The 26,905-nt window shown below is 44.0% G+C and overlaps 2 long non-coding RNA genes across 3 annotated transcripts; both read right to left on the bottom strand.

The window, feature by feature from the left end:
* Positions 1-2,509: 2,509 nt before the first annotated feature.
* Positions 2,510-4,210, bottom strand: LOC102555450 (uncharacterized). The gene is made up of 2 exons (XR_351585.4): positions 3,540-4,210; positions 2,510-3,211 (listed from the first exon to the last, which is right to left on the bottom strand). It is a non-coding gene; the product is annotated as an uncharacterized LOC102555450 (long non-coding RNA).
* A 4,226-nt stretch (positions 4,211-8,436) lies between these two features.
* On the bottom strand, positions 8,437-16,500 carry LOC120100787 (uncharacterized). Of its 2 annotated transcripts, none has more exons than XR_005500840.2 (4): positions 15,938-16,500; positions 13,761-13,899; positions 11,853-11,915; positions 8,437-8,823 (listed from the first exon to the last, which is right to left on the bottom strand). It is a non-coding gene; the product is annotated as an uncharacterized LOC120100787 (long non-coding RNA). The 2 variants fall into 2 exon arrangements; XR_005500841.2 differs by lacking the exon at positions 15,938-16,500 and adding an exon at positions 15,454-15,929.
* Positions 16,501-26,905: the final 10,405 nt, after the last annotated feature.

The following is a 26,905-nucleotide window of genomic DNA, read 5'->3' as shown; positions in this document are numbered from 1 at the left end:
GGTTCTGAATATTGAGATGTACGCTTCACTTCCTGCCCCAAGAGTTTTGATACCTCAGTGGTATTACTGCTTGGAGTCCAGCCGTGAGAGTATCCTGCCATTCTGCTCCCTTTGGGCAAGCCACTGGGAGCTCCCCGATTTTCTTGTCATTCCTCTTGCATTGCCTGTCTGCCCTTGGCCAATGCTGGTGGACTGAGTAATGACCAACAGTGACAGTTGCAGGCTGGGGCTGTGACTGAAGTCACGCCAACTTAGTGGGAAGAAGCTGGAATGGGATGAAGACGCCCACTGTGCAAATCTCAGGAGCAGCCAGGAAGAGGACCCATGGACGGCAAAGGTCAGCGAGTTAGGCAACACAGAAGCCCAGCAAGGCCAATGGGCTGAAGCAGAGGGAGGAGGATGAGCAGGCAGGAGCTGGACATGAGGAAGGTACACTTGCTACGTTCATGCAAAACCAATGGAGGATCCTAAATGATTTGATAATTGGTTTCTATGCCATTGTTACTGTTTTATGAATGTGGAACTTGGGGCTAGCACGACAAGTTCGAGCAGGGATGAGTTAGGAACCTGCAGGGAAGGACAGGGCAGGAGAGCATGGCATCTGGGTCTGGGTTAGGGTAATGAGAGAGAGTAAGTCACGTGCTTTGACATAGTCAGCCCCACCTGCCATGGCCCTGTCTGGTCCCACTGGGACTTCTCATTCATCCCTGTTCCCAGTGTTGTTCCCTTTGAAGTTTCGTGTTCTCTCTCTTCACCTCTCTCTCTCTCTCTCTCTCTCTCTCTCTCTCTCTCTCTCTCTCTCTCTCTCTCTCTCTCCCGCCCCATACGGGTCCTACATGAGAGAGAAATGTAATATTTGTCTTCTGAAGTGCTTATTTTCTAAAACATGATAAACTCCAGATCCAATTTTTCTACAAAAACAATACAACCTCATTTTTCTTTACAGCTGAAAAATACCCCATCGTACCCCAATTGCTTAAGAAGGGATTTGCTTATGTGATTTTGATAGGCTTTCTATTGGTTATTTTGGAAAGTAAAACAAGAGCTTGGGTAGCTTTTGAAAGTTTAGATTTCAATTCCAGTTAAGCAGCCTTGTAAGTCTGAGCTCTCCTGTGTGGGTGTGCTGGAGGCTCTGCTGACAAAGAGCTTCCTGTTGGGCAGGCTTCCCGAGGCCAGTCCTTGCACTGTGTTTCCTGTTGACACTGGAGAAGTCAGGTTTGGCCTTGGCACATCAACTGTAGTGCACGATGCAGGAAAGAAACAAGTTAAGAAGAAAGCACAGGCTAGCAAATGTGTGGGACTGTGGGAGGGCTCAGAGTTCCAGCAAATATGAAAAGCTGGAGCAGACACCTAGCATCCACTTGGGCTTCAGATCCACACAGACTTCCCCACTGTTCCTTGGTCTTCCCTCCTACCTGCCATTACTCTATCTGCCCAGGATGCTGAAACGTCTTGCTGCCCACATGTGCACACACATAAAGACACACACACACACACACACACACACACACACACACACACACTTATACATAGGACTAAAAATAAAAATAAAATCTTTTTGCAAGGAAGCGGTGGTGGGAGAGAGATGACTCTGTGATTATGAGTGTGGACTGCCTATGGAGAGGACCACTCAGTGGCCAGTGGCATGGTGGTGCACGCCTTTAATCCCAGCGCTCAGGGGGCAGAGGCAGGCAGATTTCTGTGAATTTGAGGCCAACCTGTTTTACAGAGTGAGTTCCAAGACAGCCAGAAATAAATAGTGAAAAAAATGTATCTCAAAAATATAGACCAAAAAATAAACAAACAAACAAACACCAGCAAAATATTCTGCTTCTTGAACTCTTGAACCCTTAAAAGAATTTTACAAATCAGGATATCACTTCACACATTTTAACTGACATCTAAAAATAAGTACAAAAAATAGTTGTTGGGGCTAGAGCGATGGCTCGGTAGTTAGCAGCTCACAACAGCCTGCAACTCCAGTTCCAGAGATCTAGCGCCCTCTTCTGGCCTTCAGATGGATCTGCACCCATAAATGATCATACCCACAAACAAAATAACACACATAAACATAATTTATTATCTAATGACTATATTAAAGAAGAAAATGTATGAAAACCCCACACAGCTTTTAGGTAACTTAACTATTACCAAAACCAAAAATAAATAAAACGAAATCAAACAAAACCATTCATTTAAGCACCGCGGCCCTAACCCTTAGTTACTTTTCTGCAATGCACAAATACACAAGTTTTACTCTTGATGTGCAGAGCATTTCCTGAGACTTATTGTTAGTAATTGAGGCACCTGGGGGTGGTGATATGGTTCACTGGTAAAGCCATTTGCTGACTCAGCTAAATTCCCACAACCCACACGGCAAATAATCAACTCCTGAAAGTTGGTCTATGACCTTGGTGTGTGCTCTGGCATGTGTGAACACACACACACACACACACACACACACACACACACACTCGCACACGCGCATAACTAAATAAAGTAATTAAGATTGGAATAAATGAGGCTGTATTTATGAAGGACAGGTATGAAGGACAAATCGGAAAAGGTCTCTCACTGAAGATGGAACTCAATGATGTGACCAGCAATTCACGTGTCTCTTCACCCCTCCCCCCACATATTTTGAAAAAGGCATTCAGAGGTTGAAGATCTAGAGGAACTGTCTGGGAAAACCGAGTGGCATGAAGTGGACCTCCCGTTCTCTCCGGAGGAGCTGACAGGGTCACGTGCTGTCAGTGGGATGAATCATGGATGTTTTTATGGTCACGGGTCAGAGCAAACGTTGCTCTGGGTAACAGAAGTCTTTTGCATTCTCCCAGCCTGGCGGTAGGGATGCTCCTGAATTAAGATGGGGGAGTGTTTATCACCAGTGCCTCCGTAATGACTCAAGGTTCTACTTTGCATTTCCACTGGGGTCACCTTTTGTGCTATTGGGAGATAAGAGACAGAACGTTGGGCTGATATGAGACCGAGGCTGTTATTGCCTTTCTCCCGGTCCTCTGCGGATCTGAGTGGAATCTCTGAGAAATGTAAACAAAACTGCAGAGGCATTTAAATCGGAAGCCCATTCTCCAACAGAAGACAACACTTGAGCGAGCTGTCCGGTGCGGGGGGGAGCAATGAGCCGCTAATCCAGTGATCGGACGCAGCCTCGCAGCCGGCTTGATGTGTGTGATAGAGCAGGCAATTACATCTGAAATGGAAATTATAATTACCCACTGTCCCTACTAGTTCACCAGGATCTGCAGACGGCTGCCATGAAGAGCCGTTCCCAGTCGTTCGCTTTCCCTTCACAGTAACCTTGCCAAGCCTAATGCAAAGCACGTTTTTATTTTAAATCTAATCCCAAGTATTTTGTCACTGGAGCCTCTCCATCTCTCTGAGAATTAAAACTCAGAGATTCTAAGGAATTTACCCAAGGGGCAGGACTGAGATCGATGATCTGACACTGTCAGACTTAGAAAAATGGAGGCTGTCTTCACAATGCACTCTGGGAAAGTCAGATCTGGGTTTAAAAGTACCTTAGGTGATTCTTTTCCCCTGACAAAATCCAGACGATAAAGAATCTTCTCCTTTTCACAGTGTGTGGCCATTTTTCTACTCCGGAGAATGTTAAAGTAGGGGACAGTCTTGGAATAAGAATGGCAAGCTCTTGTTTTGTTTAAAAGTTTCCCTGGTGTAGAGGAAACTTTCTCAACTATGATCTCTGCTGGAAAGCAACATGCCATCAAGAGTGGGCCAAAGGGTGGGTGATGTAACAAAGGTAGCATGCTTGCCTAACATGCATAAAGCTCTAAGTGTGATCCTCAGCACTACACAAAACAGGCATGGGAGCAACTAGGTAGAGGTAAGAGGTTCAAAACTTCAAAGTCATTCTTGGCTACAGAACAAGTTCAAGGCCAGCATAGTATACATTCCATCTTGTCTCATTTAAAAATAAAAGTGTGTGTGTGTGTGTGTGTGTGTGTGTGTGTGTGTGTGTGTGTAACTGGAGGCATGTCTCAACAGTTAAGAGCACTGGCTGCTCTTCCAGAGGACCCAAGTTCAATTCCTAAACCCCATATAAGCTTCCAACCATCTGTAACCCCAGTTCCAGACGATCAAGTGCTCTCTTTTGGCTTCTGCTGGCATTGGGAAAGCACAGGGCACACAGACATGCATACACCTATAAAAGAAAGATGATTTTTATAAAGATGGGGACAATGGCTAGAGAGATGACTCAACTGATGAAATGTTTATCACAGAAGCATGAGAGCCTGAGTTTAATCCCCAGAACAGAGCAGGCAACACTCTGGGTTGATCCCAAGGCTTCCATGGATGGAGGCAGAGACAGGAGGGTCCCCAGAAGCTTTGGAGACAGTTATCATAGCTTATGCAGTAAACAGCAAGAGACCCTGTCTCAAACAAGGCAGATTAGAACCCACAACGGAAGTTGTTCTCTGACCTCCACACATGGGCCATGGCATACACGCTTGCATTCACACACAGTAAGAATAATAATGCAGAAAAGGATCGCAGACTAGGCTCTGAATCCATGGGAGGTCTGTGTGCCTGGTGGTTACTCAGGGTTCCACAATGGGATGGTAAGGTTTTCCCACAACTGAGGTCCTCAACTGAGCTGAGGAGCCACCCTCACAATTAAGGGGAGAAGCTTAGTTAGATGCACTCAAGTAGCAGGAAGGCCCTTTGCCTGGGATGGTCCTGATGATGGGGCTCTGATCTCCACATGCTCACCAGCCACCTCAGGGGATGCAAAGGCAGTGATAAATGCCAGAGGCACACAGACCTCCTGGATGCATGCCACTGTCAGAAAGGCCATCACTGGGACCCCGTCTACCCTATTCTAAGAAGACAGGTTAGGGGTAGAATGATGCTTAGATCCCTACTGAGGACCAATAATAGCCTACATATAAATAGAAGTGAGGAATGTGGTGTGCAAATTTTTGTGGCTCTCTTGGGCACTAGTGCTCAAGTTGCTCTCCTGCAGGTCAAATGTCAGAGGAGCCTCAGAAATTCATAATCCATGCTGCGTCACATAACCAAGTCCTTTGGCACCTGTAGCAGGCTACAGACTATGAGTGCCTCCTGCACACAGAACAAACCACTAGTCCTGGTGCATCCTAGATGTGACTCTATTGAGAGGATTATCAAGGGCAACCTGTGTCCAGGGCCACCGGCCTGCTTATGCCTTTCTTTGCCTGAGCTAGGTGTTTTCCACTTCATGGGCCCTTGTTTCCAAGTAGCATATGTGAGGGTTACCATCAGCCAAGCATACTGGAGACTTCCTGATAGCTTGCTTCTACACAAGAATGAGTTTCATTCTATTGTAGTTAGAAACTTCAGGAAATTGAAACTTATTGTAGGTAAGAACTTTTTGGGAAATCAAAACTTATGCCATTGGTTTCTGATGTGACGTATGTTTATCATTACCCTGACAAACTGTTTGTGTTGTGTGATTTTTCTGCTTATAAGCAAGTGCTTATTTTCGCTTGATTAAATGAGACTTGATCAGAATACTGCCTTGTCTCCATTTCTCCCACCTCTTGTCCCATCCATTCCACTCCCCTCTCCAAGGTCTCCATTGATGTTCCCGCCAGCCAGGACATGCACAGGAAGTGGTTCAAACTGATATTATACCATATGACACTAGCCCAAAAGATGATAACTGTTTTAAGAAGCCATGGAGGCTGGGATCTTGTGAGCCACTATTTCCTAGTTTTGTGTTTTTGTGTTCATATGAAAGAAAAGCGGGAAATAGTATACACACACACATATATATGTATGTGTATGGTATATATCATATATTATATATACCATAATAATATATATTTGTGTGTATGTGTGTGGGTACGTGTTTGTATGTATGTATGGAGGCCAGAAGAAGATGTCAGATGTCCCTGGGCTGGAGTTAAAGGCAGTTGTGAGCCAACCAATGTAAGAATCTCTCTGGTCCCCTGAAAGAGGTTCAAGTACTCTTGACACTGAGCTGTCTCTCCAGTCCTTTCCGTTTCCCAATTTGAAAAGCCCGCCCTGTGAGGGGTGTATCCAGGATGTGAAAGTTACAGCAAACCAGCAGCAACTCAGCTCCACAGCACCTCTTGACCCAGGCATTTCATATGTGTGTACAAGCAGAGCAGTACTTGGCAGGTTGCCACTAACCTAGCCAATGCCTCATTCTGCATGTCCTTAAGGAAAATTGGCCACAACTAATATACTTCATGTGGCTAGGGAAGCAACCTCTGTGGGGTTGGACCAGCAGAAGAATGAGTTCCCAACATAGGTCCTCTGTCTGAATTGCATCAATAACATCACTGTGATTGGCAGCGATCAGATAAAAAACATTTCATTTGAGGGACAATGTGTTCCAGGCAATGACCTCAACTGGGGAGATCATTAATTCTGATAAAAGTCAGGGACAGTCCAACAAATAAATTTCTGAAAGGAATAATTTAGGTCAGAGTATGCTGTAACAAACCAAGCAAACTTTAGGAAAAATCCATGACCCGTAGGCTCCTAAGCTCTAAAACAAAGACACCTTATCCAGTGAGAGCTACTACTGAACATGGCTCGTTCTACTGCTAGGCATTTCCTTCTCCCTCTGCTCCCATCCCCACCCCTAAATGAAACTACAGACGAAGAGGGGCACAGCTGTGTGTGTGACACTCACCTGTAATCTGCACCACTTGGGAGGGGACAGTAGGAGTGTCAGGTGTCCAAAAACAGCCTCTAAGACACAGTGAGTTCAAAGCTAGCTCAGGCTCTGTGAGTCCTTGTCTCAACCCTACTCACCCCCCACCCCCCAGAAAAGGTATAAATCCTGTCTGTGAGATTCTTGAAGGTCCTCAATTTTATTCACTCACTTTTGAGACAATGTCTCATCTCATGTAGCCCAGACTGGGCTCATATCAATATGCACCCAAGCATGGGCCACCATCCCTGATTTTGGGCAGTGCTGGGATAAAGCAACGAGGGCTTTGTACCTGGTAAGCAACCGCTGTACCAGCTGAGCTGCATCCACAGCCCTCCTTGGTTCTTTTAAAGTAAAAATCTGGACAACGCTTGTCTATACCATCTGGGGCTGATAACAAGAAGAGGGCACTGCTGGCTCTCCAGCATGGTGGTCATGAACTCTAACCCTTAGAACCATAAACCCCAAATCAAATGCTTTCTTTTGTAAGTTGCCTGGGTCATGGTGTTTTGTCACAGCAATGGAAAAATGACCCACTCTCTCTAGTATGCTCGTGCATGCACACGCATGTGAGTACACACACACACACACACACACACACACACACACACACACACAGAGCAGAGGAAGCAAAAGAGAAAGAAATCAAAACCAAAACTTAACTTGTGTTTCTTCCTGACACAGAACTAAAAACAAGGAAAGAATTTTAGAAACCTTAGGAAACAATAGGAGGAAATTATATCAACTAGAGCAAAAGCCCTTCAATTAATTTTGGTTGGCAAGGAATTTGGCTGTGAAGAGAATAATTAAGTAATTAATTTTAGTTGATACTTAAATAATTCCTTCTATTTCAGAGTAGAGCAAACATTTTCAAAGTTAAATACTTGTGTAGCCCAGTGGTTCAAACCCCTTAGGTACTGAAAGGCTCACTCTCTGAGTGGGCTTAACATTATACAGGGTCCATCTTTAGGTTACCAATTGTAATGAAGACAATGAGGCCATCAAATACTGTTTACAGAACACTGTCCCTTTTCTCAGATGCCTTTGTGAGTTAACTATATGGAATTGACTTTTCTAAAGTCCTCAACAAACTTAGCCATGACTAAAAATTTTCCCTGAGTTTACAACAGTCTGTAGTTTCTGTGCGTGTGGCATTTTATCTAGATGGAACAGGGGAAAGTCTTGTAAGAGGGTCAAGAATGGAGAAAATTTCAATGGCTGACCACACCTGCTTATCATGCCTGAAATTCAACCCAGGTGTGTAAAATGAATCCCTACCTTCCTTACTGATTCTGCTTTCATTCTAAGCAAAAAGAAAAAAATAAAAAGAAAAGAAAATTTGACATACTAGTTGTCTGTGAATGAACATGAAATTTTACATTGAATTATAAATCCAACAACCATATAGCAGCATGAAGTCAGAGGGCAGCTTGTGGAAGTCTTTCCACTGTGTGCATTTCAGGATTTGAACTCAGTACCTAGGGCTTGGCGGCAAGTATTTTACACACACAGAAGCCATCTCACTTTGTTGTTGTTGTTGTTGTTGTTGATGATGATGATGATGATGGATGATCATTTTACTGTAACTGACTTCCAGAGTGTTCCAAATATAACTGTAAGCTTTAATCCAAGGATGGCAGAGGAGTGGCGTGGTGGCACAAGCCTGGACTCCCTGTACTTGAAAGGCTGAGGCAGGAGGATCTCCACAAAATGAAGACAAAAAGGCAGTAGGGTTTTACGTAACATTTACACCCGAGTGGCTCAAGCAGCGCACACCTATAACCAAGTGTCAAGAGGGCTGACCGTCACGGGCCACCATGCTTCTTCCATACAGCTCCAGGGCTTGACCTGATGAAGTCTGATGCGGAATACGCAAGCACTCAAACATTTGAAGTCTTCGTTTTCTGAATGTACGACGTGAGAGTCAGGTGCTGCCAGCTCTAATGTCCGTCGTCCCATCGGGAAGGGGATATAGCGATGCGCTGTGACGAAAGCACCTCTTACACTCTGAGGCTGAAACCTTTGCTGGACCTTACAGCCACAGTTAATGACCTAACCTGAGGCCACTTAAAACTTCAGAGTGCTACTCCGCTGAGTTCTCATCCAGTTTCTTGAATCTGCTTTCAAGAAAACAATGTAACAATCAACCTCACTTGCTTGATTTTCCAGAGTGAACTTTTACAGCCTTAACTAACGTGTAACTGTACTCTTTAAATTATGCACTCTTTCGTGACCCTGACCCAGACAATGAGTTTGTATCATTTGCTGAAAGCTGCAAATACAGAGGTTGTAAGCAATTTCCTAAAATCTACCATGGAGTTTGAATGCAGTATTTATAGATGTTGGTTGATAAACAATGATGTCTGGTGTCTGGGACAGTTCAGATCAGTTGTAGCCAGTGATCTAATCCCTTGTAAAACTCTATGAAAGATTTCTGTAAATCACCTTACTCCGTTCCCGGTATGATGCTTTCTATGCTGTGAGAAAACAAAGATCTTTGTTAAGGAGAGACACACTCAAGCAGTAAAACATGGACAGACACAGGGAGAATGAATCTGTCAGGCAAAGATTCGACTCCCAGAACACACAGGAAGCAGGAAATAGAGGGTTCAAATCTGGACTAGATCTTAGATGACCCCAAGGGAAAGCAACTTTCTTTCTTTCCATCAGTAATGCAATACTGATGCATTCTGGGTGACTTGGAGTTAATCACTCACTAGTTTTAATCCAAGCAGAGAAACAAAAACTAGTCTACAAAACTGAAACTTAAGGCTTCCAGGAAATCAGTCTAGTTCTGGGACAAAGCTCACAGTTGGAAGTCAGCACACAGACAAGAACCTGCAGGCATACCCAGCAAAAACAGCTCTCCTGAGAGCCTGTTTTATAAACATCAGAAAGGTCTGGTAAGGTCAGCTCTGAGAATCCTTGCTAGCTTTTCTTGGTTGGTTAGGACTCTGAGCTTTCTCAGACTAACCTGGAAATATCCAAGACAGAGGAAATATATATACATACATATGGAATACACATGTGTGTATACACATGTATATGTATGTGTATGTATATATGTGTATATGTGCAGATATGCCTATATGCATATATGTATAGTCTTGTCACTTTGTTTTCTTTCACTCATTTACATTCATTTCTGTTTTCCTGATGGTAGAAGAAAAAAGATGAGTTGGAGGAGAAAATGCAAGGCAAACATGTTCTGACAACATGTGTAAGCATTTCTAGAATATTCTTATACTGAGGTAAGTAAACAGAAACACATAAATTCAGGCGTGCCTCCATCAGCCAGCATGATCTGCCTTGGGTATTTCCAGGTTAGTCTGATAAGTTCAGAGTCCTAACCAACCAAGAAAAGCTAGGCCTTTCCAATGTTTACAAAACAGGCTCTCAGGAGAGCTGTTTTTGCTGGGTTATGCCTGCAGGTACTTGTCTGTGTGCTGACTTCCAACTGTGAGCTTTGTCCCAGAACTAGACTGATTTCCTGGCAACCTTAAGTTTCAGTTTTATAGACTTTTGGGTTTTTGTTTCTCTGCTTGGATTAAAACTAGTGAGTGATTAACCCAGTCACCCAGAATGCATTGGTATTGCATTACGGAAAGAAGGAAAGTTGCTTTCCTTGGAGGCATTTAAGATCTAGTCCAGATTTGAACCCTCTATTTCCTGCTCCCTGTGTGTTCTGGGAGTGGAATCTTTGCCTGCCTGAAGAAGGTAGTCGTTCTCCCCCTGTATATATATACCCAATATTTAGAAGGCTGGTCCAGGAAGATTGCTATGGGTTCAAGGACTGTCTAGGTTATAAAGGCTATAAAGTAAGTCCCCCATGACCCTACTGAAAGAGACAGAGGAGGAGGAAGGGGAGGCAGAAGAAGATGAGAAGAAAAGGGAAAGAGAAGAAAAACAATGTTTTCTACAATGAGATAAATACCTATAATCCCAGAGACTGAAAATTGGAGGCAAGACGGCTGAGTGAAAGCCTAGCCTGGGCTATGTAATGAGACCCTGACTAAAGTCAGACCAACCACCCCGCAAACAATAAGAGTGAAAGAAAGGAGGGGGAAAGATTTAAGTCCAAGCATAAGGAAAAAAAACATTCTATATTTGTCAGAAGAAACATTGACAAAAAGAACTGTTTTTGTTTTGTTTTGTTTTGTTTTGTTTTGTTTTAAGAGAACAGTGTAAAAGCTCACTCTACTGCTTTTCGTTTATTAAGTTATGTTGAGGTTTGGTCTGTTGTATTGTAATGCTAAGTGTGGGGCCCCCCCCAGACCTGGTTGTCCCAGAGGCGAGAGAGTTAGCACATAGATCCAAGTGATGCTATGTGACCCTGCCCCCAAGTTATTTCTGATTGGTAAATAAAGATGTCTACAACATGTATCTGGGCAGAATTGGGGTAGGCGGTGCTTGGTGTTCCTGGCCTGGGGTCAGAGAAGAGGCAGGGAGGGAAGATGAGAGGAAGAGAGGAGAAAGAGTCCATGGTTGGGTGAGTGTTGGAAATGAGGACTGGCCAATTGGAGTTAAGAGCAGCCCTGATGAACCATAGTAAGTAGTAAGTCAGGGTTCTCAGTGGGAAGTAGATTTTAATAGCGTAGAGGGCAGATATCTGCCCGGCTCTCATGCTGATTAAGGTTTATTGTAAATAACAGAAGTTGTGTGTCTTTTTTCCAGAAACTGAATGATCAAAGGCGAGGTAAAAAGCCCGGATTAGGATTAAATATTTTCAACAACCAAGTTACACTCACTAGATTATTTTTTAATGCAAATTTTCTTTGTTGGAGACACTTGGAGGTCTTTCACGTAAAACGTGAGAATTTTTTCTTATCCTACAAAGCTAAGTGAGCTAAATCCTGACAAGACAGATAGAGCACTGAAATAGCAGACCATTTTAGTATCCAGTGGCTGTGCTGGGAAGAGAAAGGGGGCACCCTCTTTCTCAGTCAGCTGCCTCCTGCCGCTGGGGGAGGAACAGGGTTCTGCCCTGACACTTCCCACTATAGAAGGTGGGTTAGCCTGGCGGGTTAGCCTCAGCTAACTGGGCTGAGCAGCAACAGCTACTGGGGCTTTCTCCACTGAGGAAAAATTCTGGAGAGGTGAACTTGAGATACAGAAGGAAAGGAGACATGAGGTTCAGGCCACTTACATCTCAGAGTAGAGCCTTAATTCTGCTACTGAACCCCAGAGATCATACTCCGCTGAAGTCATCCTAGAGATAGAGAATAGTGGAGACAATATTATTCAAGTCCAGGCTTTGGGGCTAAGAACTCCCCTTTTTCAAAAGGAAACAGGCCAACTAGATGTCTCATGGCCAAACCTGACAATTTGACAGAATGATCTCACCATCCTTGCTCTGTGCATAGTGAAAACAAAGGTTTTGATTCTTTGTTTCCTTTTAAGTTTCTGGAAATTCCAGGGCTCACTCAAGGCAGTTTCCTCCCGGATCTGTCAAGTCTATGCTTACACAACAGGTAGGTGGACTTTTTTTTTTTTTATCAGTGACTTAAAACTTTTGTTATATTTATTTTCTATAAATATGTATACTTTGCAAACTATTTGGAAATTAGTTTCTTTTTTCTTTTTCTCTTTTTATCTTTATTAACTTGAGTATTTCTTATTTACATTTTAATTGTTATTCCCTTTCCCAGTTTCTGAGCCAACATTCCCCTAGCCCCTCCTCCTCCCCTTCTATATGGGTCTTCCCCTCCCCATTCTTCCCCCAACAATCACGTTCAATGGGGGTTCAGTCTTGGCAGGACCAAGGGCTTCCCCTTCCACTGGTGCTCTTACTAGATTATTCACTGCTACCTATGAGGTCAGAGTCCAGGGTCAGTCCATGTATAGTCTTTGGGTAGTGGCTTAGTACCTGGAAGCTCTGGTTGGTTGGCATTGTTGTTCATATGGGGTCTCGAGCCCCTTCAAGCGCTTCCAGTACTTTCTCTGATTCCTTCAACGGGGGTCCTGTTCTCAGTTCAGTGGTTTGCTGCTGGCATTCGCCTATGTATTTGCCATTTTCTGGCTGTGTCTCTCAGGAGAGATCTACATCCGGTTCCTGTCGACCTGCACTTCTTTGCTTCATCCATCTTGTCTAATTGGATGGCTGTATATGTATGGGCCACATGTGGGCAGGCTCTGAATGGGTGTTCCTTCTACCTCTGAACTAAACTTTGCCTACCTATTCCCTCCCAAGGGTATTCTTGTTCCCCTTTTAATGAAGGAGTGAAGCATTCACATTTTGATCATCCGTCTTGAGTTTCATGTGTTCTGTGCATCTAGGGTAATTCAAGCATTTGGGCTAATAGCCACTTATCAATGAGTGCATACCATGTGTGTTTTTCTGTGATTGGGTTACCTCACTCAGGATGATATTTCCCAGTTCCAACCATTTGCCTACGCATTTCATAAAGTCGTTGTTATTGGTAGCTGAGTAATATTCCATTGTGTAGATGTACCACATTTTCTGTATCCATTCCTCTGTTGAAGGGCATCTGGGTTCTTTCCAGCTTCTGGCTATTATAAATAAGGCTGCGATGAACATAGTGGAGCACGTGTCTTTTTTATATGTTGGGGCATCTTTTGGGTATATGCCCAAGAGAGGTATAGCTGGATCCTCAGGCAGTTCAATGTCCAATTTTCTGAGGAACCTCCAGACTGATTTCCAGAATGGTTGTACCAGTCTGCAATCCCACCAACAATGTAGGTGGACTTTCTAAGGCACGCTTTGCCAAATGAACTTGACTGAACTTCAGTGTCTGCTACTGCTTCTTCCTGTGCTCAGTCTCTCCCCAACTACATCATTAAAGACTCTGCAGGAGAAAGAAACAGTGTTGTCCTGGGAACAGTTGGCTGTTATGATAAATGCCCCTGTATACGTGTATGTATGATGAAAGCATACTCATATCTACATTCTTTGAAGGGGCAGGCAGGGGTGGTTAGGGGTCTCATACAGTCCAAACTGTTGTCAAAACCACTATGTTGCTAAGGATGACCTTGAACTCCTAATGGTCCTGAATGCTAGGATTGCTGGTGTTAGCCACACATGTGGCTTGCATACCTGTACTCTTAACACTGAATACGTTTGCTCTTCTTCCAGGTGGAAATTGCCCTCCTCATCCCCTTTCTTCTCCATGTGATGAGGTGTTATGAATTCTGCAGGACTTGAGGTCAACATTGCCGATTTCAGGAAACTGCTCCTGAAAGATTAATGTGACTTTTAGGTATCGTTTAAAAAAATTATAAGATGTGTGTGTGTGTGTGTGTGTGTGTGTGTGTGTGTGTGTGTGCGTGTGTGTGTGTGTGTGAGTGTATGCCGTGTGTATATGTGTGTGTGTGAGAGTGTATGCCGTGTGTATATGTGTGTGTGTGTATGTGTGTGTGTCTGTGTGAGTGTATGCCGTGTGTGTGTGTGTGTGTGTGTGTGTGTGTGTGTGTGTGTGTGTGTGTATACATGCCTGACAGGGCCAAAAAGAGTAGAAAATACTCTCAAACACTGAGAGAGATCTCTCCAGGTCTGAGATGAATATTGTAGCTGGCAGAAAATAGATTTGCTTATAATTTTCAGGAAACTGGGTGGAGTATATCATGGATGAATTTTGAAGAGTCCAAAACAATAAGGTAGTGTATTCTTTTGGTGGGTGTGGTGTGTGTATTGTTGGGGTCAGGTCCTGTCACAGGAACACATTCACTTAGCGGTAGCCCCAGCTTTAAGTACTTTACTCTATTCAGCTAATTAAGTAAGCTTAAGCCTATATTAATGTAAAAGAAAAAACTCAAAGTCTTCCCTTGCATGGAAAAAAAAATCCAAGTTGGTTTATTCATAGGGAAGGTGAAAGAAATCAGAAGCAAAGCCAAACAGAGTAGCTTTCAGAGAAGACCCTACTCCTGAGGACACAGAGCACTTCAAAGTGCAAAGGGAATAGAAAAGCCAAGCTGGATTGTCCTGAAAACTTCCTCCCTGCTGACTAACTTCCATAGTGCTGAGAGACACCATAGAGGCTCATGGGAAAGAACAGTTAGCAAGAGACATGGATCCTGCATGCTACATGCCCACTGTGGTTTCTTGTTGAAACAAGTCACAGGACAGAATTCTTACTCTGTAAACCTGACCAAATCCCCAAGCTGAGAAGGTCATAGGTTGTGGTACTTTGAATAGAAATGGCCCCATAGGCGCATATTTTGGTCATTAGGGAGTGGTAGTACTTATTTAGTATTAGGGAGTGGCAGAGACTAGGAGAGGCAGCATTGTTGGAGTGGTTAGGCCTTGTTGGAAGAAGTGTGTCACTGGGAGTGGGTTTTGAGGATTCAAATGCTCAAGCCAGGCCCAGTGTCTTCCTGCTGGCTTTGAATCCAGATGTAGACCTCTCAGCTGCTCTAGCACCATGTCTGCCTGCGAGCTGCATGCTTCCTCTGAACTGTAAGCCAGCCCCGATCAAATGCTTTCCTTTATAAGAGTTGCTATGGTCATGGCATCCCTTCACAGAAATAGAACGTTGACTAAGACATAGGTCCTAACATAGAGGACACTGCGGTTATTCTTGCTATATGGACATATTGTTAAACTGCCTTCTAATTACCTAATGTTCACAGATTACCTAATGTTTACAGCAGTGAGGTTCTACCTTGGTCAGAGAAGCTCTTTTTGTAGTGGGTAAGTCAGTGCAGAGACCCAATAACTGGCCAAATGGCTGAGAATGAGTTAACTGTTGAGGAGTGCGTATCCCTAAGAAGAACACTTATGTTAATCTCACCAAAGCTCTGGAAACAACACTGAAGAGCCGGAAAGAATGGGAGGAGTGATGTGAAATGTTGTCTTCTGGACAAAGCAAAATTATTGCGCTGTGAACTCATAGCAGCCATGGCTACTGGCACAAGAGCGAGCCAGTCAATGTCAACATGGCAGTATGCTTGGGAGGGAGACTGGCATGGCTCCACACCTAGCTGAGGAGCTACTGGCAGTTGATGCATGGCTGGGGAGGTGGTTTTTCTTCAGGAGTGTAACCCACGGCTGCCCACGCTGTGGTGAATACCTACACCCTTTGTTAGCATTTCTTCTAGGCTCTGCCCAACAGTTACCTAGCAACAGCCAGGTAGGAGCCTGGCCTGCTATAAAAGAACTGTTTGCCCCTGCCCTGTCCTCTCCCCCCACCCCCACCCCACTTGTTCCTGACCAGCCTCTTCCTTTCTTTCTCTCTTCTCTCTCAGTCCTCTTTCTTTCCCACACTCCCTTCTCACCCCCATTCTCATGCCATGCTCCCAAATAAACTTCATTTTATACTAGACCCGTCGTATGGTGTAGGTTGATGTCATTATGCAGTTGAAGGCAGACAAGATAAAACGAGGCCTGTCATTGGGTGAGAAGGGAGGAAGGCGGGAACAGAAGTTTTAGAAGGGAGGGAGAAGACAAGAGGAAGTGGGATCGAGAAGCAGGAGCTGAGAGAACATGGCGGTAGGCGTTAAGACTCTTCTCTGTGCATAGTCACAGGTTGCCATGACTATTCTTAAGGGCTGGCGTGGTGGCAACCAGCCAACAGAGCTGTGAGTGAGGGCGGGTCGGCTGGATATGGTGCTGAGCTGGAATGGGTCTCAGACAGCAAGTACTTCCGGTACTTGGTCAAAAACTACTTGGAGACACTGTGGAGCCGCTGAGATAAATTAGCGAGAATTCCAAAGACCTGCTGGAGCCAGAACAGGGAGAGTTCAACCACCAGAGAGCATTCGAGGGAACTGTTCCACCCTTTTTCATTTTTTACAAGAGTGTGGTACCTCAGGGGGTTGCATCAGCATGGGCTTGCTAAGACACCCCCTCCCGCCACATCATGCCACCGCATTATAAAACATATCACCCTTGCTAACAGAGGTAACTCTAATTGGACCCAGTAGGTTATATGGAGGAGGAGGAGGAGGAGGAAGAGGAGGAGGAGGAGGAGGAAGAGGAGGAGGAGGAGGAGGAGGAGGAGGAGGAGGAGGAGGAGGAGGAGGAGGAGGAGGAGGAGGAGACGACAAAATCTATGGGTTTTTTTTTTTTAATCTCTTCTAATACAATGTGGCTTTATAGTGGCTTTTCCTGAAATTCTTTTCTGCTGTGACGTTCAGAATCTGACTTCCCCTGAGTGCGGTCACTGAGGGAGCAGCCTTGGGAAACTGTGCCTCTGTCCCACGTCCCCACTGCCACCCTCTATTGTTGCTGTGGTTTTAACCTTCCCCTGACATAGATGACAGCATAAAACCAGCAATGTCAATCGTAAGAAAATCACTACTCCAATGTTCATTTTTACAGGATCTGTGTTCCCACGTATTATAAAATATAAGGTGGAGAAAAGGTACCTGGGGGGCCCATGCCAAGTGGCCCCCTGAGAAATCACACCATGGAATAGATCTGGCATAAGGGGGGAGGGGTTAATTGTGGAAGGGAGAGAAGTGAGGACCTGGAGAAGGAGTAGAGGCAGAGTAGACATGTAGACAAGCAAACAGACAGACAGGAGCAGAGCCGTGAGGTCAGAGAAGATGGAGCACAGAGAAGGAGAGAAAGGGCGAGAGACAGATCAGCCAGGAATGCCTGGGAGCAGAGAGCTTGAGTGGCAGAACAGAGCAGCCCTGTTATAAGCAGCACACCTCTGAAGCACCTGGTAAGCTGTTGCTAGGCTCCTGGCTCCTCCCTAGAAGAATCTCTCCCATTGAGAGCCCTGTAAGCTAACACCACAGTCATCCACCATCGGTCCTGTTTATAGCACACTGGATAGGGCAAGAGAATCCTGAAGGATATTTTCGCTGGGTTTCTTAGTAATGCAGAGTTTTTGAGCCAAGCTTTATTCAGGCTCCACAGTGAGGAGAACTGTGATTTTAGAGCCTTTTGTCGGGACTATGAGAACCACTTTCAGAAGGCAAATGCCAGTGGTACTTAGATGAATCGCTAGGCACTGCTAGGCAGCAGACAGTAGTAGACACCCAGGCACATGCTGGCACACGCAGACTGCACATGGGTAGGCATAGACATACATTCTGCAGATTGACTCCCAAGCCACACATAAGTAGACAGACAAACAGAGACGGGCTGCCAAAAGGGAAAAAGCAGCATCCTGCCAAAGTACTTACAGAGCAGATTGTGTCAGTGTTTACTTTCAAAATCTAAGACATCCTGAATCAGCCTCCGCCCTTTTTTTTTCTTTTCTTTTTTTTTTTTTTTGGCTCATCCCCTGATCCTGTAATGCTATTCCTGGTTGTCAACTTGACTATATCTGGAATGAACTAGAATCTAGAATTGAAGAGCTCACCTATGATCCAGATCTTGAAGCCGGAAGACACAAGTTTCTGACCTGGATCTCAGCATGGAGCTCTTGGTGCATAGTGGCCCTGAAAAGCTTAGGCCAGGGAAGGTAGTACACACCTTTGATCCCAGGCAACTGAGGCAAGATCTCTGAGTTCAAGGATAGTCTGGGACAAAGCAAGTCCCAGATCCAGGTGTGGTGGTACACATTCTGCTGGAGACCTACATTGGAAGAAGAAAGGACATTGGAAGAAGGAAGATTCTTGCATTTACTTGCCAGCACATCTGTTGGAACCAACTTCTACAGACCAGCCGGAACAACTAGCCTCGTGGGACTGAGCAACTACTAAATTCTTGGATTTCTCATTCACAGCTGACCATTGTTGGGTTAGTTAGACTACAAACTGTAAGTCATCACAACAAATTCCCTCAATATAGAGAGGTGTTCCATAAGTTCTGTGACCCTAGAGAACCCTGACAAATAATCCCTGTATCCACCACTAGCCACCTTGGCCTGTGGTGTATCTTTATCAGTGCAGGGCTGTCTAAACCAATACCGCCCCTTATGGCTCTATTCTCTACACTGAATTCCAGGACTCAGCACTGCAGCTGAGTCCTTGCAAAGACCATTTTAGCTTTTTGAGCCTCAGCTTCTCTTCCCCCTCCAAGTGTAGTAGAGAATGAGGCAAGAGGCTAGTTTGGTCTCAATTAGCATATGAGAAAAATAACTGGGAGCTGGCCAGTGCCACAGCTCTCTGTACCCAGATCCTGTGGGGAGAAAGTGGGACTCTTAGAAGTGCAGACAATCCTGAAAGCACAGGGGAGGCCACCATTTCTGATCACATTCCTGACCCAAGAGGAACCTGCCTGGAGCCCTCTGGACACAGGAACCTAGGAATAGTCAGGGACAGTATCCTTCCGGTTTCTGCCTGCACAGGAAGCTGACCCTGTGATACAGCTTTCTATACCCAGATCTCCCTAGGAGAAAGCCGGTCTCAAGAAGTGATGACACGCAGACTTACAGGAGGTTCAAACCACTGTCAGAGACAGCAGGACCAGCTAACACCAGAGATAACCAGAAGGTGAGAGGCTAGGGCAAGAACCTAAGCATTAGCTCAGAGAGGCAGACACGCCTGGGAAACCAGAAGAGACTGCTCTCTGGACAAACGTCTCGGAAGCCAGAGGAAAACACCAAAGGCCATCTGGAACCCTGGTGCACTGAAGCTCCGGGAAGGGGGGCGCATATCTTCCTGGTTGCTGCCGCTGCAGAGAGCCCGTGGGCAGCACCCCACGAGCGATCTTAAGCCTCGGGACCACAAGTAAGACCAACTTTTCTGCTGCAAGAAAGCTGCCTGGTGAGCTCGGGACACACGGAGGCAGAATTCCTCTAGGACCGGGCACGTCCTGTGTTTACCGGAAGTCCCACACCCACGGATCCCAGCCTGCAGCAGCTCTCTGTTCCCAGACCCCGTGAGAGAGAGACCCAACCGCCTGGTCAGGTGGGCACTCCTGAGGCTGCAGAGCGGAAGAGACCACCAACACTGCCCACCCCTGCCCACATCCCTGGCCCAAGAGGAAACTGTATAAGGCCTCTGGGCTCCCGTGGGGGAGGACCCAGGAGCAGCAGGACCCCTGCCTGAGACACCGCCGGAACCTGAAGGAAACAGACCGGATAAACAGTTCTCTGCACCCAAATCCCGTGGGAGGGAGAGCTAAACCTTCAGAGAGGCAGACAAGCCTGGGAAACCAGAAGAGACTGCACTCTGCACACACATCTCGGACGCCAGAGGAAAACACCAAAGGCCATCTGGAACCCTGGTGCACTGAAACTCCCAGAAACGGCGGCCTAGATATTCCTGGTTGCTGCCGCCGCAGAGAGCTCGTGGGCAGCACCCCGCAAGCAAACTTGAGCCTTGGGACCACAGGTAAGACCAACTTGTATGCTGCAAGTGACCTGCCTGGTGAACTCAAGACACAGGCCCACAGGAACAGCTGAAGACCTGTAGAGAGGAAAAACCACACGCCGGAAAGCAGAACACTCTGTCCCCATAACTGACTGAAAGAGAGGAAAACAGGTCTACAGCACTCCTGACACACAGGCTTATAGGACAGTCTAGCCACTGTCAGAAATAGCAGAACAAAGCAACACTAGAGATAATCTGATGGCGAGAGGCAAGCGCAGGAACCCAAGCAACAGAAACTAAGACGACATGGCACCATCGGAGCCCAATTCTCCCATCAAAACAAACATGGAATATCCAAACACACCAGAAAAGCAAGATCTAGTTTCAAAATCATATTTGATCATGATGCTGGAGGACTTCAAGAAAGACATGAAGAACTTCCTTAGAGAACAAGTAGAAGCCTACAGAGAGGAACCGCAAAAATCCCTGAAAGAATTCCAGGAAAACACAATCAAACAGTTGAAGGAATTAAAAATGGAAATAGAAGCAATCAAGAAAGAACACATGGAAACAACCCTGGATATAGAAAACCAAAAGAAGAGACAAGGAGCTGTAGATACAAGCTTCACCAACAGAATACAAGAGATGGAAGAGAGAATCTCAGGAGCAGAAGATTCCATAGAAATCATTGACTCAACTGTCAAAGATAATGTAAAGCGGAAAAAGCTACTGGTCCAAAACATACAGGAAATCCAGGACTCAATGAGAAGATCAAACCTAAGGATAATAGGTATAGAAGAGAGTGAAGACTCCCAGCTCAAAGGACCAGTAAATATCTTCAACAAAATCATAGGAGAAAACTTCCCTAACCTAAAAAAAGAGATACCCATAGACATACAAGAAGCCTGCAGAACTCCAAATAGACCAGAAAAGAAACACCTCCCGTCACATAATTGGTAAAACACCAAACGCACAAAATAAAGAAAGAATATTAAAAGCAGTAAGGGAAAAAGGTCAAGTAACATATAAAGGCAGACCTATTAGAATCACACCAGACTTCTCGCCAGAAACTATGAAGGCCAGAAGATCCTGGACTGATGTCATACAGACCCTAAGAGAACACAAATGCCAGCCCAGGTTACTGTATCCTGCAAAACTCTCAATTAACATAGATGGAGAAACCAAGATATTCCATGACAAAACCAAATTTACACAATATCTTTCTACAAATCCAGCACTACAAAGGATAATAAATGGTAAAGCCCAACATAAGGAGGCAAGCTATACCCTAGAAGAAGCAAGAAACTAATCTTCTTGGCAACAAAACAAAGAGAATGAAAGCACACAAACATAACCTCACATCCAAATATGAATACAACGGGAAGCAATAATCACTATTCCTTAATATCTCTCAACATCAATGGCCTCAACTCCCCAATAAAAAGAAATAGATTAACAAACTGGATACGCAAGGAGGACCCTGCATTCTGCTGCCTACAGGAAACACACCTCAGAGACAAAGACAGACACTACCTCAGAGTGAAAGGCTGAAAAACAACTTTCCAAGCAAATGGTCTGAAGTAGCAAGCTGGAGTAGCCATTCTAATATCAAATAAAATCAATTTTCACCTAAAAGTCATCAAAAAAGATAAGGAAGGACACTTCATATTCATCAAAGGAAAAATCCACCAAGATGAACTCTCAATCCTAAATATCTATGCCCCAAATACAAGGGCACCTACATACTTAAAAGAAACCTTACTAAAGCTCAAAACACACATTGCACCTCACACAATAATAGTGGGAGATTTCAACACCCCACTCTCATCAATGGACAGATCATGGAAACAGAAATTGAACAGAGACGTAGACAGACTAAGAGAAGTCATGAGCCAAATGGACTTAACGGATATTTATAGAACACTCTATCCTAAAGCAAAAGGATATAGCTTCTTCTCAGCTCCTCATGGTACTTTCTCCAAAATTGACCATATAATTGGTCAAAAATGGGCCTCAACAGGTACAGAAAGATAGAAATAATCCCATGCGTGCTATCGGACCACCACGGCCAAAAACTGGTCTTCAATAACAATAAGGGAAGAATGCCCACATATACGTGGAAATTGAACAATGCTCTACTCAATGATAACCTGGTCAAGGAAGAAATAAAGAAAGAAATTAAAAACTTTTTAGAATTTAATGAAAATGAAGGTACAACATACCCAAACTTATGGGACACAATGAAAGCTGTGCTAAGAGGAAAACTCATAGCTCTGAGTGCCTGCAGAAAGAAACAGGAAAGAGCATATGTCAGCAGCTTGACAGCACACCTAAAAGCTCTAGAACAAAAAGAAGCAAATACACCCAGGAGGAGTAGAAGGCAGGAAATAATCAAACTCAGAGCTGAAATCAACTAAGTAGAAACAAAAAGGACCATAGAAAGAATCAAACAGAACCAAAAGTTGGTTCTTTGAGAAAATCAACAAGATAGATAAACCCTTAGCCAGACTAACGAGAGGACACAGAGAGTGCGTCCAAATTAACAAAATCAGAAATGAAAAGGGAGACATAACTACAGATTCAGAGGAAATTAGAAAAATCATCAGATCTTACTATAAAAACCTATGTTCAACAAAACTTGAAAATCTTCAGGAAATGGACAATTTCCTAGACAGATACCAGGTATCAAAGTTAAATCAGGAACAGATAAACCAGTTAAACAACCCCATAACTCCTAAGGAAATAGAAGCAGTTATTAAAGGTCCCCCAACCAAAAGAAGCCCAGGTCCAGACAGGTTTAGTGCAGAATTCTATCAGACCTTCATAGAAGACCTCATACCAATATTATCCAAACTATTCCACAAAATTGAAACAGATGGATCACTACCGAATACCTTCTACGAAGCCACAATTACTCTTATACCTAAACCACACAAAGACACAACAAAGAAAGAGAACTTCAGACCAATTTCCCTTATGAATATCGACGCAAAAATACTCAATTAAATTCTGGCAAACCGAATTCAAGAGCACGTCAAAACAATCATCCACCATGATCAAGTAGGCTTCATCCCAGGCATGCAGGGATGGTTTAATATACGGAAAACCATCAACGTGATACATTATATAAACAAACTGAAAAAACAGAACCACATGATCATTTCATTAGATGCTGAGAAAGCATTTGACAAAATTCAACACCCCTTCATGAAAAAAGTTCTGGAAAGAATAGGAATTCAAGGCCCATACCTAAACATAGTAAAAGCCATATACAGCAAACCAGTTGCTAACATTAAACTAAATGGAGAGAAACTTGAAGCAATCCCACTAAAATCGGGGACTAGACAAGGCTGCCCACTCTCTCCCTACTTATTCAATATAGTTCTTGAAGTTCTAGCCAGAGCAATCAGACAACAAAAGGAGATCAAGGGGATACAGATCGGAAAAGAAGAGGTCAAAATATCACTATTTGCAGATGATATGATAGTATATTTAAGTGATCCCAAAAGTTCCACCAGAGAACTACTAAAGCTGATAAACAACTTCAGCAAAGTGGCTGGGTATAAAATTAACTCAAATAAATCAGTTGCCTTCCTCTATACAAAAGAGAAACAAGCCAAGAAAGAAATTAGGGAAACGACACCCTTCATAATAGAACCAAATAATATAAAGTACCTCGGTGTGACTTTAACCAAGCAAGTAAAATATCTGTACAATAAGAATTTCAAGACACTGAGGAAAGAAATTGAAGAAGACCTCAGAAGATGAAAAGATCTCCCATGCTCATGGATTGGCAGGATTAATATAGTAAAAATGGCCATTTTACCAAAAGCAATCTACAGATTCAATGCAATCCCCATCAAAATACCAATCCAATTCTTCAAAGAGTTAGACAGAACATTTTGCAAATTCATCTGGAATAACAAAAAACCCAGGATAGCTAAAGCTATCCTCAACAATAAAAGGACTTCAGGGGGAATCACTATCCCTGAACTGAAGCAGTATTACAGAGCAATAGTGATAAAAACTGCATGGTATTGGTACAGAGACAGACAGATAGACCAATGGAATAGAATTGAAGACCCAGAAATGAACCCACACACCTATGGTCACTTGATTTTTGACAAAGGAGCCAAAACCATCCAATCGAAAAAAGATAGCATTTTCAGCAAATGGTGCTGGTTCAACTGGAGGGCAACATGTAGAAGAATGCAGATCGATCCATGCTTATCACCCTGTACAAAGCTTAAGTCCAAGTGAATCAAGGACCTCCACATCAAACCAGACACACTCAAACTAATAGAAGAAAAACTAGGGAAGCATCTGGAACACATGGACACTGGAAAAAATTTCCTGAACAAAACACCAATGGCTTATGCTCTAAGATCAAGAATCGACAAATGGGATCTCATAAAACTGCAAAGCTTCTGTAAGGCAAAGGACACTGTGGTTAGGACAAATCGGCAACCAACAGATTGGGAAAAGATCTTTACCAATCCTACAACAGATAGAGGCCTTATATCCAAAATATACAAAGAACTCAAGAAGTTAGACCGCAGGGAAACAAATAACCCTATTAAAAAATGGGGTTCAGAGCTAAACAAAGAATTCACAGCTGAGGAATGCCGAATGGCTGAGAAACACCTAAAGAAATGTTCAACATCTTTAGTCATAAGGGAAATGCAAATCAAAACAACCCTGAGATTTCACCTCACACCAGTGAGAATGGCTAAGATCAAAAACTCAGGTGACAGCAGATGCTGGCGAGGATGTGGAGAAAGAGGAACACTCCTCCATTGTTGGTGGGATTGCAGACTGGTAAAACCATTCTGGAAATCAGTCTGGAGGTTCCTCAGAAAATTGGACATTGAACTGCCTGAGGATCCAGCTATACCTCTCTTGGGCATATACCCAATAGATGCCTCAACATATAAAAGAGACACGTGCTCCACTATGTTCATCGCAGCCTTATTTATAATACCCAGAAACTGGAAAGAACCCAGATGCCCTTCAACAGAGGAATGGATACAGAAAATGTGGTACATCTACACAATGGAATATTACTCAGCTATCAAAAACAACGAGTTTATGAAATTCGTAGGCAAATGGTTGGAACTGGAAAATATCATCCTGAGTGAGCTAACCCAATCACAGAAAGACATACATGGTATGCACTCATTGATAAGTGGCTATTAGCCCAAATGCTTGAATTACCCTAGATCCCTAGAACAAACGAAACTCAAGACGGATGATCAAAATGTGAATGCTTCACTCCTTCTTTAAATGAGGAAAAAGAATACCCTTGGCTGGGAAGGGAGAGGCAAAGATTAAAACAGAGACTGAAGGAACACCCATTCAGAGCCTGCCCCACAGGTGGCCCATACATATACAGCCACCCAATTGGACAAGATGGATGAAGCAAAGAAGTGCAGACCGACAGGAGCCGGATGTAGATCTCTCCTGAGAGACACAGCCAGAATACAGCAAATACAGAGGCGAATGCCAGCAGCAAACCACTGAACTGAGAATAGGACCCCCGTTGAAGGAATCAGAGAAAGAACTGGAAGAGCTTGAAGGGGCTCGAGACCCCAAAAGTACAACAATGTCAAGCAACCAGAGCTTCCAGGGACTAAGCCACTACCTAAATACTATACATGGACTGACCCTGGACTCTGACCCCATAGGTAGCAATGAATATCCTAGTAAGAGCACCAGTGGAAGGGGAAGCCCTGGGTCCTGCTAAGACTGAACCCCCAGTGAACTAGTCTATGGGGGGAGGGCGGCAATGGGGGGAGGGTTGGGAGGGGGACATGAATAAGGAAGGGGAGGGGGGAGGGGGATGTTTGCCTGGAAACCGGGAAAGGGAATAACCCTTGAAATGTATATAAGAAATACTCAAGTTAATAAAAAAAAATAATAAAAAAAAATTAAAAAAAAACTGCATGGTATTGGTACAGAGACAGACAGATAGACCAATGGAATAGAATTGAAGACCCAGAAATGAACCCACACACCTATGGTCACTTGATTTTTGACAAAGGAGCCAAAACCATCCAATCGAAAAAAGATAGCATTTTCAGCAAATGGTGCTGGTTCAACTGGAGGTCAACATGTAGAAGAATGCAGATCGATCCATGCTTATCACCCTGTACAAAGCTTAAGTCCAAGTGAATCAAGGACCTCCACATCAAACCAGACACACTCAAACTAATAGAAGAAAAACTAGGGAAGCATCTGGAACACATGGACACTGGAAAAAATTTCCTGAACAAAACACCAATGGCTTACGCTCTAAAATCAAGAATCGACAAATGGGATCTCATAAAACTGCAAAGCTTCTGTAAGGCAAAGGACACTGTGGTTAGGACAAAATGGCAACCAACAGATTGGGAAAAGATCTTTACCAATCCTACAACAGATAGAGGCCTTATATCCAAAATATACAAAGAACTCAAGAAGTTAGACCGCAGGGAAACAAATAACCCTATTAAAAAATGGGGTTCAGAGCTAAACAAAGAATTCACAGCTGAGCAATGCTGAATGGCTGAGAAACACCTAAAGAAATGTTCAACATCTTTAGTCATAAGGGAAATGCAAATCAAAACAACCCTGAGATTTCACCTCACACCAGTGAGAATGGCTAAGATCAAAAACTCAGGTGACAGCAGATGCTGGCGAGGATGTGGAGAAAGAGGAACACTCCTCCATTGTTGGTGGGATTGCAGACTGGTAAAACCATTCTGGAAATCAGTCTGGAGGTTCCTCAGAAAATTGGACATTGAACTGCCTGAGGATCCAGCTATACCTCTCTTGGGCATATACCCAAAAGATGCCTCAACATATAAAAGAGACACGTGCTCCACTATGTTCATCGCAGCCTTATTTATAATAGCCAGAAACTGGAAAGAACCCAGATGCCCTTCAACAGAGGAATGGATACAGAAAATGTGGTACATCTACACAATGGAATATTACTCAGCTATCAAAAACAACGAGTTTATGAAATTCGTAGGCAAATGGTTGGAACTGGAA

This window comes from Rattus norvegicus, chromosome 2, assembly GCF_036323735.1.
Source record: "Rattus norvegicus strain BN/NHsdMcwi chromosome 2, GRCr8, whole genome shotgun sequence".
Lineage (NCBI taxonomy): Eukaryota > Metazoa > Chordata > Mammalia > Rodentia > Muridae > Rattus > Rattus norvegicus.
Note: the sequence above shows the minus strand (reverse complement) of the source record. Positions and strands in the feature narration are given on the sequence as shown.